Below are 17,419 nucleotides of genomic sequence, written 5' to 3' on the forward strand. Positions count from 1 at the left end.
CAAAAAAAGTTCACTTTGGATACCGACGACTCTCACCTCATGTATACTGGGAATATATATTAAGTTACAGGTATAGAACGACAGAGTAACAGATCTGAAAGTGTCCTTGGAGGTCTTCTTTCCATTTTACTGTTGTGCATTGACAATAAACGTTTAATTGATTGATTCTAATCAAACCACCTGCCCAAGCTGGAGACCCTATACCCAGGGCTGTCTTAAGACATGGGCCTGATGGGCACTTGCCTGTGGGCCCTACGAGCATAGGGGCCCCATACTAATCCGTGTATGTTAACCCTTCAATGCACCTTGTATCATATAAATACAGCAATATATTTATTACATTTTTCTGCATTTTTTATTAATACTAACATGCAAATATATGTTTAATTTTATCAACCATTTACATTTTTATTCCTGTGAGTAGTTGTCGCAGGGGCCCCAGTACACCGCTTTGCCTGGGGACCCATAATGCTATTAAGACGGTCCTGCCTATACTATTCCAGACAAGCAGCTGTCCATAATGGATTAACTGGATCTTCCTAGAGGAGACAATACTGCATATGCCAGATTCTCACAGTTGGCTTTCCCCATTTTTTAAAAAGTTTCCATTTAACAATCTATAAAAGAAAGAATGAGGAAATAGTGTCCGATCCCTTCCGACTGAAAATGCTTTGTGTCTTGTCTATAGAGAGTCTCAGACATCCAGATTATGGCTGTCCTAAAAGGTGCTTTTTCAAGCGGACCTGGACTTCCTTTGTTTTTCCTTGAAGATGTTTCATTTTGCAACCAAGAAGCGAAATGTCTTCAAAGTGAAACAAAGAAAGTCCAGTTGCCTCTTGCTTCGTGTCTTCTATCTGGAAGTGAGTGATGGTTTGAAAGTCAGAACAATAGCAGCCAATCTGTACGGGCATATAATCCTAGTATTGGGACTCCTTGTTCATTCATGAATCAGCTAACACTTTCTCAAACTTATCCTTCTGTCGGTGTTTTATACTTGATGATGATGATGATGCTATCCATTCAGTCATGACCAATTCTCAGCAATTCGATGGACCAGCTAGCTGTCTCCATGTTTTCCAATTTTATATGGCTTCCTTCGGTTGTTTTAACTCTGGCTCTACACATGTAATTTATTTAGTCGGATTTATTTAATTTTCTTATTGATTTTCCTATATTTCTTTTAAAGTTATTTTCTAGGCACTATAACTTGGTTTCATTTCTGCAGAAGCCAACAAGGCAGGCAAGGGGGTGAGGTCAATTTAAAAATGCAGGAAGTCCTCGACTTACAACTGTTCATTTAGTGACCATTCGATGTTAGGACGGCACTTTTAAACAAACGTCAAAGTTACAATGACAAAGTGACTTACGAACGTTCTTCACTGTTAGGACCTTTGATCATGTGATCCAAATTTGGAGGCTTGGCAACTGGTTCATATTTGTGACTGTTGCTATACCCAAAGGTCATGTGATCCAAACTCAATGGGGAAGCAAGATTTACTGAACAACCGGGTTACTAACTTATCAACTGCAGTGACTCACTTAACAAGAAAGGCCGTAAAGCGGGGCAAAGTGCACTTAACAAATGTCTCACTTAACAACAGAAATCTTGGGCTCAATTGCAGTCGTAAGTCAAGGACTGCCTGTATTATTTGGGAAAGGGGAAGATGGAATGAGAAGAAAGAGCATCCCTATTGTCTTGTGTATGCAGGAAAGGAACTGATCCTTTTTATGGAAGGCACGTGAAGTGGTGTCTATGCATTTGCCCAGGGAAAGAAGGTGTGGCAAATAAAGCGCATCTCCCTTCACCTCTCAGAATCAGAATTTAGCAAGAGTTAATTTTACAAAAATAAATCCTGGTCCATTCAGAGCTATCTTGGAGATTAATGAGGATTAATGAGCAGAAGGATTAATGAGCAGAAAAGTGCAGGTAGTCCTCAACTTGCAACAGTTCATTTAGTGACCATTTGTAGTGACAATGGCACTGAAAAAAATGTGACTTATGACCATGTTTCACACTTAATGACCATTGCAGCATCCCTGTGGTCATGTGATCAAAATTTAGATATGTGGAAACTGACTCATATCTCTGATGGTTGCAGTGTCCAGGGGTCTTGTGATTTCCCCCTTTTACAACCTTCTGACATGCAAACTCCGTGGGGAAGCCAGATTCATTTAACAACCGTGTTACTAATTTAACTGCAATGTTTCACTTAACAAGGGTGGCAAGAAAGGACATAAAATGGGGGCACAAGTCACTTAATAAGCATCTTGCTTAGCACCAGAAACACTGGGCTCAATCATGGTCATAAGTAGAGCACTACCTGGAGTGCTTTTTCAACTGTTCAAGAGTAAAGATATGAACCCTTATTTTTAAAAAAAACCCCACTAGAAACTTATTGTGGAATTATTGCTGCAAGTAGAAAAAAGGGAAGTGATTTATGGCTTTGATGATTGGAAAAAAAAGGTTGAACAAGGGGTTGAATAGATTTATGTAACACCTCTTATAATTCAGGAGTTTATAAACAGTCATCAAGGCTGGTAGAAACTCCCCATGAATTTTAACTGGTTCCCTTTGAAACCATTAGGATAGGTAACCATCTTGTGATAATAGTTTTATCATTTCATTTCGCCTTGTCTTAAAAAGTACAGGTAATACTCAAGTTACAACCAAAATGGAGCTTTAATGGAAAACTTACTGAACATTTTTTGCCATGGTTATTAAGCAAACACCATGGTCATTAAGCGAACCCATTATTTGCTATGGTATGGTTTCCCCAAAAACAGGAAGTGCTGGTTTCCAGCAAAACTGTCATAAAATGCAATCATGTGACCACAGGATGCTGCAAACATCAGTAAATGTGCCCATGCTGCTGAGCCCCTGAAGTACAGTCATGTGACTGATAGGGGTGGGGCAACCAGTGGAACATTGGATCTGGGTCATTTTTAGGAAGGTCCTAACTTTAAATGGTTGCTAAACTACCAGGGCTAATTCCGATCTACTTGTACTGTCTTTTATTGATTCCGAATCTCTCACCATTTAGTTTCAGTGGGGGAACTGGAGTCCTAACAATTCCTTTCTCCCCATTTTCCATGCCACACTCTGTCCCAACTCTTCAAATTAACTACCCCAAAGTTCTTAATAAACTATTCTTTTAATAATAACAATTGCCTTTTCCTGTACCTTTCCCCCCTCTACAATATCTTCCATGACATGTAAACTATAGGCACTGCTACACTAGTATAATTGGCATTTTAAAGAATATCCACCCGTTTTGGAGAATCCCTTTTGGATAATTTGACAATCTCTTTACGTTCTTACTAGTCTGAGTAATTTGATGGGCCAAGGTCCATAAGCATCTCTATTCCCAACACTCCAAAATCCTCCAATCTCTAGTGGGTAGAATATGGAATAACATTGCAATATACTTTTGTACAACCTTGCTTGTCTCACATATCCAAATGTACAGGCTGACTATTGAGAGAAATAGGACGCTGGCCAGACTAAATTTATCTCTGATGTCCTGTCAACTACCGCGAAAGCAAAACAGCTTGCCTGAACAGTGGACATTTTCCTCTTCCACGAAATCTGCTTCCTGTAAGTTAACTGAAACCTTCCAGATTTCTTCTACGGCTCTTGTTCCAGTTCCTACCAGCAACATGAAGGTAAACTCATCAACGGGCAGTGAAAAGTTGATCTGACTGTAATCTCCAGATAACCATGAAGGAGCAGGGAAGAGCCACAAAAATCTAGCCCCTAATGATCATCCAAATCCAAACAGCTCATATCAGGGAGCCCTAATGGAAGGTGCATATTTACCGATTAACTAAAGTATATTAGTTTTTCTCCCTGCAGCGTACTCCAGAAGCACATTGCTTAATGCCTTAATGGGACCTGTAACCTTGACAAAGTTTTCCAGGCTCTGTTGCAATCTAAAGGCAGCTCCCCCTTCCCCCATCCACTCCTTGGCAAAACAGGCTTTTCTTTATTCTTCTCCACTACTTTGTAGAACCAAAGGAAACTTACCGCTGGATGAAAAGAAGGAAACATCCCATGCTGATAAAGGCGAAAGGAGCCATTGGAGGTTGTAGGTTTCCTGGCTTTGGCTGGGTTCACATCGCATGTAAGAGAAGAAAGGTCTGGAGGCTAAACTGTGTGATAAACAGTTGAGAGAATTAGGTAGGTCCAGCCTAAAGAAGAGAAGGATTAGTGGGAAATGTGATAACTGTCTTTCAGTACTTGAGGGGCTGTCACAGAGAAGAGGGGATTGACTCGGTGGTGGGATTCAAATTGTTTTACCACTGGTTTGGTGGGTGTGGCTTGGTGGGTGTGCTTTGCATGCGCATGCATGGCTTGCATGCACGCACAGCAAACATGCGCTTTGAGCGTGTGCAGACGCTTTCCTACTGACCTACTCCTGCACTCTCCCTGTGTCTTCAACAGCTGACGCGTGCCAATCCGCTGTGCCGCACAATGCAGCTGAGCTTCAAAAGCAGGAAATAAAGGTCAACAGGGAGCCGGGGAGGGCAGGCGGACCCAGCAGCTGATCGTCGGAGTGAACCAGTTCACTCCCAGATGATCTTTGGAGCTACTGGTTTGGCCGAACCAGGCAGAACTGGTAGAATCCCACCCCTGGATTGACTTATTCTCAAAGCACTTGAGGGCAGGGTAAAAAGTAACGGGGTGGAAGCAGGGTGGGATTCTACAGGTTCACACTGATTCTCTAGAACTGGTTGTTAACATTCTAAGCAGTTCGGAGAACTAGTTGTTGGAAGAATTTACTGGCCTAATCCTGTAAGGAAGGCAGGAGGGAAACATTCTGGTGTTGCTTACAGAAACTGCCTCTCCGTTAACCCTTATTACATTCTTGGCAGGACTAGACTTCCTGTCTCAGGAATGTCTCTGGAGTTTTTCCCCTCCTTTGCTGGTACTTTGCTTGTGTGGAGTGACCATTCAAAGTTACAATGGCACTGAAAAAAGTGACTTACGACCGTTTTTCACACTTACGACTCTTGCAGCATCCCCACAGTCATGAGAGGCCAGGCAAGGAGATGCGTGCCTCAATGTGAGTGATGTTGAGTTGGCCACACCTGGCCAATCACATGACCACCAAGCCATGACCACCAACTAAGCCATGCCCACAGAACCGGTTGTTAAAAAATTTGAATCCCACCCCTGAGTGGAAACTTGCTGAGAGGTCCAACCTAGAAGTAAGGAGAAATTTTCTGACACTGAGAACAACTAATCAGTGGAATGGCTTCTCTCCCAGAATTGTGGGTACTCCCAGAATTGGAGGTTTTCAAAAATGGACTGGACAACCACTTGATTGGAAAGGTAGGAGGTTCCTGCCAAGAGAACTCCAAGGTTCCCATCCAGCTCTATGATTCAATGTTCTATGATCCAAGCTTGAAACGGTTCTATGATTGTTCTATGATTTACTGAATGCGGTTCAGGTGACCATTATATAATTTTAGTGAGACTTCTTATGTACCATGAAAGTTAGGTAAATGGAGTGTAAGCATATATTGTGAACGCATTCAGAAAGATTTGTGCCTTTTTAAATTAGATAAGATGCCCTGAGAGTCAAACCTCAATTTCTGGTCTTCAATGCTAGCTTTACTCTCAAGGCCATGCAATTTAATACATACATACATACATACATACATACATACATACATACATACATACATTAGATAAACAAAATAATAGGTGGATAAAAATGTCAAATCCAGTCTGAACATCTGGCTGTGTGATGCATCATAATAAAAGTAATAATTAATAATTTAAAAATTAATTAATTAAAAAGAAAACAAGAACAAACAAATAATTCAAAACACAGAATCTGAGGACCACTGGATCGTTTTCTGCCATAAGTTTTCTATGTTTCTATGAGCATGAGCAAGTTACCCATGCAAAAAATCTGACAAATCATCATGATGAAATTAGTCACACAAAAGTTAAATAATACATAATATTGGCACTGTCGTGGTACTGTAAGTATGAAAGAGCTGTAAAATTGGAACAGGTGTTCCTAAAACTGAAACACTTTGCACTGCCAGTACCAGACAAATTTCAGCAAAGAGGTATTCTGAAAACTGGGAACGTGCATGGGCCTTCCAAGTGAATATATATTGTATCCCTAGTGATGGAGTAATACATACAAATGTGTCCTTGGAAAATCTGAAGACACTGGAAAATTTGGAAAATTTGTATAATTCTCAAATATTGAAGCTGCAGGGAGGAATATCTGCAAGGGAAATAGAGAGACAATCTACAATCAGAACAGAGGTGGAAGGGACCTCAGAGGTCTTCTAGTCCAGCCCTCTGCTCAAGCAGAACGTATACCATTTTAGACACAAGTAGTGCCACACCCATCATGGTGTTATTATGAAAAGTGCATAATTTGTGTCACCAGTATGATGACATCGTGACATAATCGTGGCTGCAACAGGACGCCCATGGCCTCAAACCTCTAAGGGTGTTATCGGTAAAGAGCCCATCGGGGCAACAAAGTGATGATGAAGAAAATGTGGGTACACAGTATTTATTCTAGCTTTGGATAGTCTATTACCAGCAAATATCTATTAGAGACGGATAGACAGATATGAATGGGATGAAACAGGAATAGAATAGAATAGAATACTTTTATTGTCATTGCATTCCATGAATACAATGAAATTTGAAAGCTACTCCAGCACAGTGCCGCAACACCACATCACAATCACACTACAGAGTTTTAAAAATTAAAATAATTATAATAATAATAGGACTAAATCACAAATGCACTGTTCGATTCAAGACAATTACTGCCTTGGAAAAAAACTGTTTCTCAATCTATTAGTCCTCATTTTAAGACACCTATAACGCCTCCCTGATGGTAACAGATCGAAATATGAATGTCCAGGATGAAAACGGTCTGTGGAGATTTTTAGTGTTCTAGAGAGGAGTCTGGTCTTCGCAATCTCTTCCAAAGAAGAAAGAGAGCAACCGATGATTTTTTTGTGCTGTGTTTATAACTCAAAACATACAACGAAACATACAACGAACGGTTGCAGGAACTGGGCTTGGCTAGTCTAGTAAAGAGAAGGACCAGGGGAGACATGATAGCAGTGTTCCAATATTTGCCACAGAGAGGAAGCAGTCAAGCTATTTTCCAAAGCGCCTGTAGGCCAGACAAGGAATAATGGATGGAAACTGAACAAGGAGAGTTTTAACCTTGAAATAAGGAGAAACTTTCTGACAATGAGACCAATCAACCAATGGAACAGCTTGCCCTCGGAAGTTGTGGGAGCACCATCACTTGAGACTTTCAAGAAGAGATTGGCTGCCATCTGTCAGAAATGATGTAGGGTCTCCCGCTTGGGCAGGGGGTTGGACTAGATGACTTACAAGGTCCCTTCCAACTCTGATTATCTGTTAAACTCTCCGGAGCATCTTCTCATCCACTGCAGAGCATCTAGCATACCGCACCGTTACACAGTATGCCAAAATGCTCTCAAGAATCATAGAAATGGCAGTCTGAAGTCAGAGATGGTAGCTGAGTGCCCAAAATATGGTCATATGATCATCTCGGGGGGGCAGCCGTTGGAACTTTGGAACTGGATCATAAACACCTTTTGGGGAGTCTGTCATAATTTCGAACAGTTGCTAAAAACAGATCATAAGTTGAAAACAAGCTATATGAAACCCCAAACAATACATCATTTCTATAAGGAAGCACCAACTGGTATTCTGCATAGACTCATTCTCACCCTAGTGCATTGTTTTGGCTTCATAACCAAAGGGCTGCACATCCCTATATGGTACATACATTGCAAAGGTAAAGATAAAGGTTTCCGCTGTACGGTTGTATCCAACTCTTAAGGAATGGTGCTCATCTTTATTTCTTAGCCAAGGAAGCCAGCATGGTCCAAAATACTTCTGTGGTCATGTGGCCAGCATGATTATACACTGAGGTGCATGGAATGCTGTTACCTTCCCATCAAAGTGGTACCTATTTATCTATTTGCATTTGTATGCTTTTGGACTGCTAGGTTGGCAGGAGCTGCACCAAGTAATAGGAGCTCACCCCGTCATGCCAAGCTTGTGTCTTGAACTACCAACCTTCCAGTCAACAAGCCCAGCTAAACCACTATGACTTTTAAGAGTCATAATTGAAGCCTCCCTAGTGGGAAGGCTGAGGGAGGCCTTAAGTTATAAAGTTCAACTAGCTGTGCTTTTGACTGTCAGGATTCCGGCAGTTACCCCAATTAAATCATGAGTCTTGAGCCAAACTTCCAAAACTTTAAAAGGATTTATTGGGAGTTAAAATGTCTGGCATGCCCTGGGTGTAGCCAACTCTGGGACACATAATTCATTGTCACCTTGACCCTGGTTTTCCCCCATCCCCTGGGTGTATCATAATTCATATTCTCCAGTGGGACACATCCATAACCAAGAATCATTAATCATGTTCTCCAGTTAGAATTTTGCAGGGCAGAAACTTCAGTCACCTAGTTACTACCTTTGAAAACTATTTATGGAATGCACTTTTGGTTTCCAAACTGCTGCACTGCTCCCCCCTCCCTTTCTGTTGACAACTCTAAAAAGACCATAGAAATATTTTGTGAGTTGACATTGACAACATAAGAGGATGACATTTCTGACTAGGGTCCACTTCTCCCCCCACCCCTCCATCCATAAGTCAAAATTCCACTAGTTTCAATGGCAATAAGATCAAAATGGAGAATTTGCTTTTACGGGGAAGAGCAGGAATTGAATTCTCCTACTCAAGCGATCTGGCTTTCCATCTGTTGAAACACGAATAACTCCAAATGTTCTGAAAGATGGAAGGTAACAAAAGAACAATAATATCAAGATGACAAAGTGAAAACAGTAATATACCTGCACTGCTTTCAACAAGATGGAAGAAAATATTTTCTCATGTTATTGCTAGAGGAACTGGTGAAAAGGTATCATATCTGAGCTGAGAAGGCTTCTGGCTTACCAATGCCACCGTCTTTTTTAAAAACTTGACCTGGAACTTCCTGGAAACCTTCCATCCAATACTAACCATATCTGATCCCATTTAATCATCCAAGAGCAGCCAATTTTGGCTTAAGTGCTACACCTTGCTGGACAAAGTGGAAACATGAGTTTTGCATCCTGTCAACATGACAACTGCTTTACTTACTGATGACTTTGTCTACTACCATTCTTTTAGACAAAGGTAGCTTCCCTTCTGAATACAGGGACACTGTATATGCTGAATTATTAACTTAATTTTGGGAGTATGTATCAATGTCAAAAGTAACTTCAGCAGTCTGAATATTAGTTTTAATTTTGAGACTTTATGGACTATGATTTTGCACACAGATTTCTGTCACAGCTGAAATTCAGATTTCTTTTAACATGGCTTTAAAACCCCTTTAAAGATTGACCATAATAGTACTAATTTAGAATTTGTGTTAATTCTTATATTTTTCATTAATTTGACTGTTAAATCTTACCAGCTGCAATTTTACCAGTTTTTTAAGTACTAAAGTGATACATGATTTTCTTCATATTTGTTTTGGTTCAGTACTACCTGTAAAAATAATGGCAGACAGATTTTCCTTTTCTTTTAACTTAAGTAACTTTTATATTTTGAACACCCTCAGTTATTTCTGTTTTCTATTTCCATTATTTCCATTTGTTTATTACAGTTAATATATTTTTTTAAAAAGTATTTGTTTTTGTTCTAAACCAAACTATTTCTAATACAATCTGTAGGACATCACTCCAAAGCCAAAGGCACTGGTCTCTGCAAAGGTGACACAAGGGGCAAATGATGAAACGTGTGTTGTGACATCTCGCTGAAAACCAAGTGACTTACGTATTACATGCAATGTTGCAACACAAGTTGGAAAAGCAAGGGGTTTGCATTGTGATGCCACAATATATGTTTTGCCACTTTTGTATCCTCTACCGGATGCCTTCAGCCAAGGGTGTCCCTTATTTGGAAAAATGCTTTATGAACTTCCCCTAAAGGGTGGAACCTGTGGTTAGAAACTATGATAACTTCTTGTCAAATTCAAACAGATTAAAGATACTAAGAGTCAAATGCAAGATTATAAATGTGTATGTAGAGGTGGTCTATTTCTTGGGGTTTACCTGCTCTAGAACAGGGATGTCAAACTAGATTTCTTCAAGGGCAAAATCAGCATTGTAGGTCTCCTCTGTGGGGCGGCAAGAGGGGTGAGAAGCAGGGGAAGATGGAATGGAAGCCTCCTGCAGCATCCTACTGACCAAAACGGGGCATAGGGGGTCACATGTGGGCCCCCATGCCCTGTTTTTGGCCTGGACAGCCTCCTTCAGCACTCTCCTACCAAATACAAGCCACGCAGAGGCCCTGTGAGGCCTCCACAAGGCCCGTTTTTGGCCAGCAGAGTGCTGCTGGAGGCCGAGGAGGCCAAAAACCGGCCACACGGGGGCCACATGCAGCCAGTTCTTTGATATTTCCAGGCCAGCCCCACAGGCCAGATTTAAGCACCACACAGGCCAGACCCGGCCCATGGGCCTTGAGTTTGACACCCTGGAATGTATTTCTGCATTAGAGGTTCTAACCCACCACTGAGTCACTCATATGGGCATCACTGTAAAACATGCCCATAAGAATGGCAGTCAGGGTTTCAGTGGGTTAGCTGTGGAAATAGGAGTTACATCTGGTATACCTGAAGAGAGTCTGGTTGGGAATGGATCATTTTGCTAAGAGAAACATTTTATATAGAAAATATATAGGAAAGCAAAATACACTTTCAAATAATCTCAAAAGATAGCATTTTTCTTCCATTCTGAGAACTCTTTGCATTAGGACCTGCTATATCAATGCAATTTATGCACATCCTCTATCATGAAAAAAACATAATGTGAGAGCAGATGGTAGTGTTGCCAACATTTCCAAAAGAACTAGTGCTCCCAAAACAAAATGTACATGGATGTGCAGTAAATGGACTACATGGAATTAAATATCTTCCTTCATCTTCCTATGGGGAAGGATTCCCAAACACCCCCCTCCCGCCCAGCCTCCAGCAATTATTGGAAAGAAAATGGTGACTTGGCTGCAGGCCAGAAACATTGTAGATAAAATCATCCTTGTGGATTATTCAGTGTTACATCATGTACTTTGGTTTGTAGAGATACCAGTGACAGGTGTCAGTATTCCAGAAAACCTCCATTACAACCAATAACTCTGAGACAGATATCTCTCAAAGGTTCCTTTTAATTGAATAGTAACTGGCCCATCTGTGGAATCCTGAACCTGAAGTTCTGGGCTTCCTTGCAATAAGTAAAAACTACAAATCCATCCCCTATATACCCATCACCACATCACATGGCCTAATCACCATCCGTCCCAAAGTATGACTTCCTTTTCACTATGCACAACACTATCTGATCTTGACTTAGAAAAAGAATGTTATTATGTCTAACTAGATATACTCCAATAAATTCCCCCCTCCCACTTTCCCAGGCTTGATTGTGGCAGCGTGGGACCATCGGATCTCAATATGGCTTCAAAGCTGACACTGGTAAAGCATGGCTCTGTATAAACAAGCTCGTGTTGGGTTGATCCAAATGTGTTTAAAAAAGATTAAGAGGCACAAAAAATGCCCGTAGTACCCTATAATAATAACCTCCAAGGGTTACAGATCTTCAACAGCCAAGAACTCAGCCATCTGTGCCTGAAGGACAGGCAAAAAAGAAAACGACATCATGTTGGTCATCATGCAAATTATGATTGTGATATCACCAAGGCTTCTACCAGATACCTATGGCTAGTATACCCAACAGGGAGGGATTTGGAGTGACATAATTTCTCCGTTCTTGCCAGACACTCCAACTGCTCCTTATGCCAGGCAGCATGTTAATGCGAATTTTCTAGCATTCTCATGCCTTGAAGATTTAACACTTTTCACTAGAGTACTAGAAATTATCTCTTGGAAGTGGCACACCCTATCTCTGTTGCAAATGCATGTGAATAAGGTCAGACTAAGATATTTAGCTCTCTATAGCTAAGCATAATTTTTATTGATTTACTTCCACATTTATTGTACTTCTATACCCTCCGATATTCTGAATTTCTGAACCATTCACAAAACAAAAGTTAAAATCAGAAGGGATTGGACAACTTTTTGTCTGAAATACTACAAATAGTCCTGGATTTACAACAGTTCATTTAGTGACCATTCAAGTTACAACATCATTGGAAAAAGTGACTTATGTCCATTTTTCACACTTACGACCATTGCCACGCGAGTCACATGATTTATATTCGGGTGCTTGACAACTGACTCATATTTATGATGGTTGCAACATCCTGGAGTCATGCCCTTTGTGACCTCCTGACAAGCAAAGTCAATGGGGGAAGCTAAATTCACTTAACAACCATGTTACTAATTTAACAGCAGCAGTGATTCACTTAACAACTGTAGGCAAGAAAAGTTGTAAAATGGGGCAAAACTCAAAAACTTAACAAAGTTCTCACTTAACAACATAAATTTGGGGCTCCATTGTGGTCATAGGTTGAGGACTACCTGCTTGAGCAGTGGGTTGGACAAGAAAACTTTCTTGTCCTTTCCAACTCTGTTTTTCTGTCCTTCTATTCTGTTATAAGTGCACAGTAAAGCAAGGATAAGAGCTCAGGAATAAAAGCCAAGGACTTTAAAAAAACATTCTAGCAAATCAAGTGATGAATCTTTTCAGGTTGGACACCATTGAAAAAGTCCTCTCTCAGTCTCATTTAATCAGTGGTGGGATTCAAAAACATTTACCACTGGTTTGATGGGCATGTCTTGGTGGGCGCGCTTTGTGTGCATGCACACTCTTTGCGTGCATGCGCATGCCAAACACACACTTTGCGCAGGCGCAGAGTCATTCCAAGCAGGAGTGGGATTCAAATTATTTAGCAACCGGTTCTGTGGGCGTGGCTTAGTGGTCATGTGACTGGGTGGACATGGCTTGGTGGTCAGGTGATTGGCTAGGCGTGGCCAACTCAACATCACTCACATCGAGGCACGCATCTTCTCGCATGGCCTCTTGTGACTGTGCGGATGCTGCAACAGTTGTAAGTGTGAAAAAGGGTCATAAGTCACTTTTTTCAGTGCCTTTGTAACTTTGAATGGTCCCTCCACACAAGCAAAGTACCAGCAAAGGAAGGGAAAAATAACTCCAGAGACGTTCCTGAGACAGGAAGTCTAGTCCTGCGAGGAACGTAATAAGGCTAAACAGAGAGGCAGTTTCTGTCAGCAACACTAGAATGTTTCCTTCCTGCCTTCCTTACAGGATTAGGCCAGTAATTTCTTCTAACAACTGGTTCTCCGAACTGCTTAGAATGTTAACAATCAGTTCTAGAAAATAGGTGCGAACTGGTAGAATCCCACCTCTGATTCCAAGTCACCTCCTGTAAGCTGCACTCTCCTGGTTGTTTCAGCAGCTGCCACGTGGCACCCTTCTGTGCCACGCAAAGCAGCTGTGCTTCAAAAGCAGAAGATAAAGGTGAGTATGGGTGCCCAGGTAGGCCCAACAGCAGAGAGAACCGGTTCGGTCTCCACTGCTCATCGCTGCCACTGGCTCTGCAGAACCAGGTAGAACTGGTAGAATACCACCACTGCATTTAATTCTATGGTGGGATGCAGGGAAGACACTTGGAAGGTGAAATTAAGCTATGGATGGATACTCAGCTTATTTGAAAGAAAAACTAGGTTTTTACCCCCTGAATAATTTATTTTTTTAAAAAAAGTCTTGAGTCACTAAAATAGGGGAATGAGATTAGGTTTTTAAAATCATTCTGGTGTAAGGAATCAAATTCAGGACTGAGTAAATATAGCATACAGATAGGGTTAGGGTAGCCTTTGAGTTGCAATCATTCATTTAGTGACTGTTCAAAGTTACAATGGCATTTATGACCCTTACGGCTTATTGCAGTATCCCATGGTCGCATGACTGAAATTTGGACACTTGGCAACTGACTCATATTTATGATGGTTGCTGGTGTTATGCGGTCACCTTTTGTGATCTGCTGACAAGCAAAGTCAATGGGGAAGCCAGATTCACTTTACAGCCGTGTTATTAACAACTGCAGGGATTCACTGAACAACTGTGACAAGGAAAGTTGTAAAATAGGGCAAAACTCATTTAACAACAGTCTCACTTAGCAACAGAAATGCGGGGCTCAGTGGTGGTCATAAGTCAATGACTACTCTGCATGAAAGGAGGTATATCACTACATCATCACCATCGTATGAATTCAGTGTTCCAAAACTAACAGTCGGAGCTGGAGGTTATTTCAGTGTTGGTGTAAAAAACAAGGGAATCAGGAAATCTGTGTGAAAATGCATGTTTCTGACTTAGTTTGACCAAAATGAGTCTCAGTCTGCAGACTGAGATTTTTGACTAACTCAGATTTTTGGCTAACTCAGGTTCTGGGACAGCTGACTCAGCCTGCACCTGTACCATTCTCCCAGAACCTGAGTTAGCCCAAAATTCTGAGCCCCAAAACACAACCATAAATTGAGAAGAACAAAGGAAACTTAGCCAGCTAGGAGAAATTACAACTTAGTTTCCTATGTTCAGTAGTTCTGCTCTGTCTACCTGCTTAATTGTTGGCATACAAACTGGAATAGATCAGACTATCCATTTTGAAATTATCTTCTACTGACAAGATTATGTAAAACAACAATAATTGTTAGAACTCCTGGGAATATGCAGAAGCAAGTCCCTTATCCAGGGGACCCCTGAGAATATGCAGAAGCAAGAGAGCAAATTAATTGCTTGCAGAAATTCAGTCACCAAATATAACTGAGAAGTCATGTGTTCTTTTTCCCCAAAGGTTTCTTGGAACATATCAACGATAGAAGTAGGAGAGCAAATACACTGCGAACAGTTGTAGATGATATTTGAACTAGATCATGGCATCAGGCGGGATTGTTGTTGGATCCTATTACACAAGTGGGACGTGGAGCAAAATTCTGCAGCACACTCGGCTTTAGGTGAATCCTCTTTCGTGATGTTTCCTCGCCAGGCCAACTTTTCATCTTTCTCCTTTTACCAGTCAGCATTCGGTGGACACTGTCGTATATATCTGGACCTCCCAGGGCTGTTTTGGGGGACTTTCTCTATATTTTTTAATGTTCCTACTCCTATAAACCTCAGATACTGGGCGATACAGCTTTGGCTCAGAAAGATTAGGTCTTAAGAGTTAAGAATTTATTGTGGATTTTTATTTCCTTCAGAGGAAAAACAACAACATACTGGTAGTTGTATTTTCTAATCTATTTGCTTTGATGGTAAAAGTCTTTTTTAAAACCTTGTTTCTCATTTCATAGTTCATTTTCTCCAGGCCAGAAGACTTAATGGATCAAAGAACTGGTGAAAAAATAGCAGTAGCAATAACAATAGTTCTTAGACTTATATACTGTAAAGCTTCACAGTGCTTTACAGCCTTTTCTAAGCAGTTTACAGAATGAGGCTATTGCCTTCAATAATCTGGGTCCTCATTTTACTGACCTCGGAAGGATGGAAGGCTGAGTCAACTTTGAGCTGGTCATAATCAAACTCTTGGCAATGAGCACAGTTAGCCTGCAATACTGCATTCTAACCACTGTGCCACCATGGCTCCTAAATTTTCTAAATAAATAAATAAATGTTCTAAATGATTCCAATATTAAAGCAGTCTTTCCAACAAATATGTGAAAATATATTCTCCTCAGAGGGATTTCTATACGATGAATACAAGAGTAAGAAACTTAAGCGACTAGATTAAAACAAAGAATAGGAAACACCTAGACAAAGCTAAGAGCTTTTTGGCTCTAGCTGAAAAGCATAGTAGCTGGAGCTAGACCTGATACAAATATTGGTTTGTTTATACATATCTAAAAGTTTGAGTAGGAGTTAATGAAATCTCAGAACTTTATGGTGAGAAAAGAAGGGATACACCTTTCTGAAATCAGTGAATGGTGGCTGAATTATTTGAAAATTTTCATCCAAGTCCAAATTATCTGGACTGGTCCCATGGGCATCTGTGACCCAGATAAAAATGTGAAGTTACTGCCAAGTGATGACCTTATAAGATTGCACTGTATGGCTATGATATTAGAGAACTGCATGTAACTTTCAGTACTTAGAACTATGATCAAGCTTTCTATTAATAGACTTGTCGTCCAAAGCGGATGTTCATAGATAGGCTAATGGCTGGCAAAAAGCATTTTAAGTGAATGAAATACTGCCCTGTATGTTTGTTGAACTGTGTCTTTTTACAAATGTTTTAGAGAATTGATACACTAAAACAGCACAGAGGTAGAACTACCAATCAGAACATTTTTCAGTTTGAATCCATCATTAGGGATGGGGCTCAGAGGCGAATGCCTCTTTTCCATGCACATGATCTAAAGTTCAGTCTCAGTGTTTCGATATGTGAAGGAATGTGCCTAAAATCCAGGAGAGCTGGTTCAGTCACTATCAACAATACTGGGTTAGATATACTACAAAGCATGTTTGCATCTCCAGAAAAGTACAACAGGGTGGCAGATTTGCCTGATATAATAAAAACTCAATTGTTGTGAGTTTCTTCTCAGGTTGATAAAAAGGGTGATCAAAACAGGGATACGGACTATTCTGTTTTCCTAAAAGCGGCAAACTAATAGCCCCCTCTAAATTGAAAAAGTGTGAGAAAACAGGAATCGTAGAATAGAAAGAGACCTTAGAGGTCACATACTTCAAATCTTGTTTAATGCAGGATCCACTGAAGCATTGCTGACCAATGACAATCCAAACTCTTATGACTTCCAGCAAGGGAGAAAATATATCAGATGGCAGTTTTTCCCACTGGCTAATAGCTCATACAGTCAGAAATTCCTCTTGATGCCTAACCTGAACCTACTATGAGGGTGTATTGTGGGACGGTCTGCTCTTGATCATAGTTACATGACCCTGGGCACCTCATCGTGATGACATCTAGATAGGGTTCAATTTCTCATAACATCTAAACCAGATGTGGCTCCCTTTCTATCAAGCTAATCACCCTTCAAGAGGCTTTTCTGCTGATTCTGAATAAACAAAGATGACAATGTCATGACCCCTCTGGAGCTCAAGACTACAACAGCGGTGGAATCCCAGGAAGCTTTGGTAGCTCATCTAGCAGCTCTGTCACTTGCTCTATCAATATCTTTGTTCTCGTGACGCTTAATGGCCCTCTAAGTGAAGTCTTGCAATGCATAAGTTCCACTGCCGTTCAGAAGAAGTGAACACTGAATCTATTTCAGCTCTTCCATCGATGCAGCTTTGTGTCATCTGCAAACTTTGTTAGTGTTCCCTCACTTCACCTTCATCTATTTCACTAATCAAACGGGGCCCAAGACAGAGCCCTATAGCACTCCACTCAGTACTTCTATTCAAGGTGAAATCGAA

The 17,419-nt window shown here is 40.8% G+C and overlaps 1 long non-coding RNA gene across 1 annotated transcript; it reads left to right on the forward strand.

Annotated features, from left to right (window-relative positions):
• Positions 1-3,528: 3,528 nt before the first annotated feature.
• LOC148127505 (uncharacterized) lies at positions 3,529-16,245 on the forward strand. Its single transcript, XR_015742152.1, has 2 exons — positions 3,529-3,663; positions 14,844-16,245. It is a non-coding gene; the product is annotated as an uncharacterized LOC148127505 (long non-coding RNA).
• The last annotated feature ends 1,174 nt before the right edge of the window (positions 16,246-17,419 follow it).

The sequence above is a fragment of the Pseudonaja textilis genome, chromosome 1, assembly GCF_049901715.1.
Source record: "Pseudonaja textilis isolate UNSWEBS1 chromosome 1, rPseTex1.2, whole genome shotgun sequence".
Classification (NCBI taxonomy): Eukaryota; Metazoa; Chordata; class Lepidosauria; order Squamata; family Elapidae; genus Pseudonaja; species Pseudonaja textilis.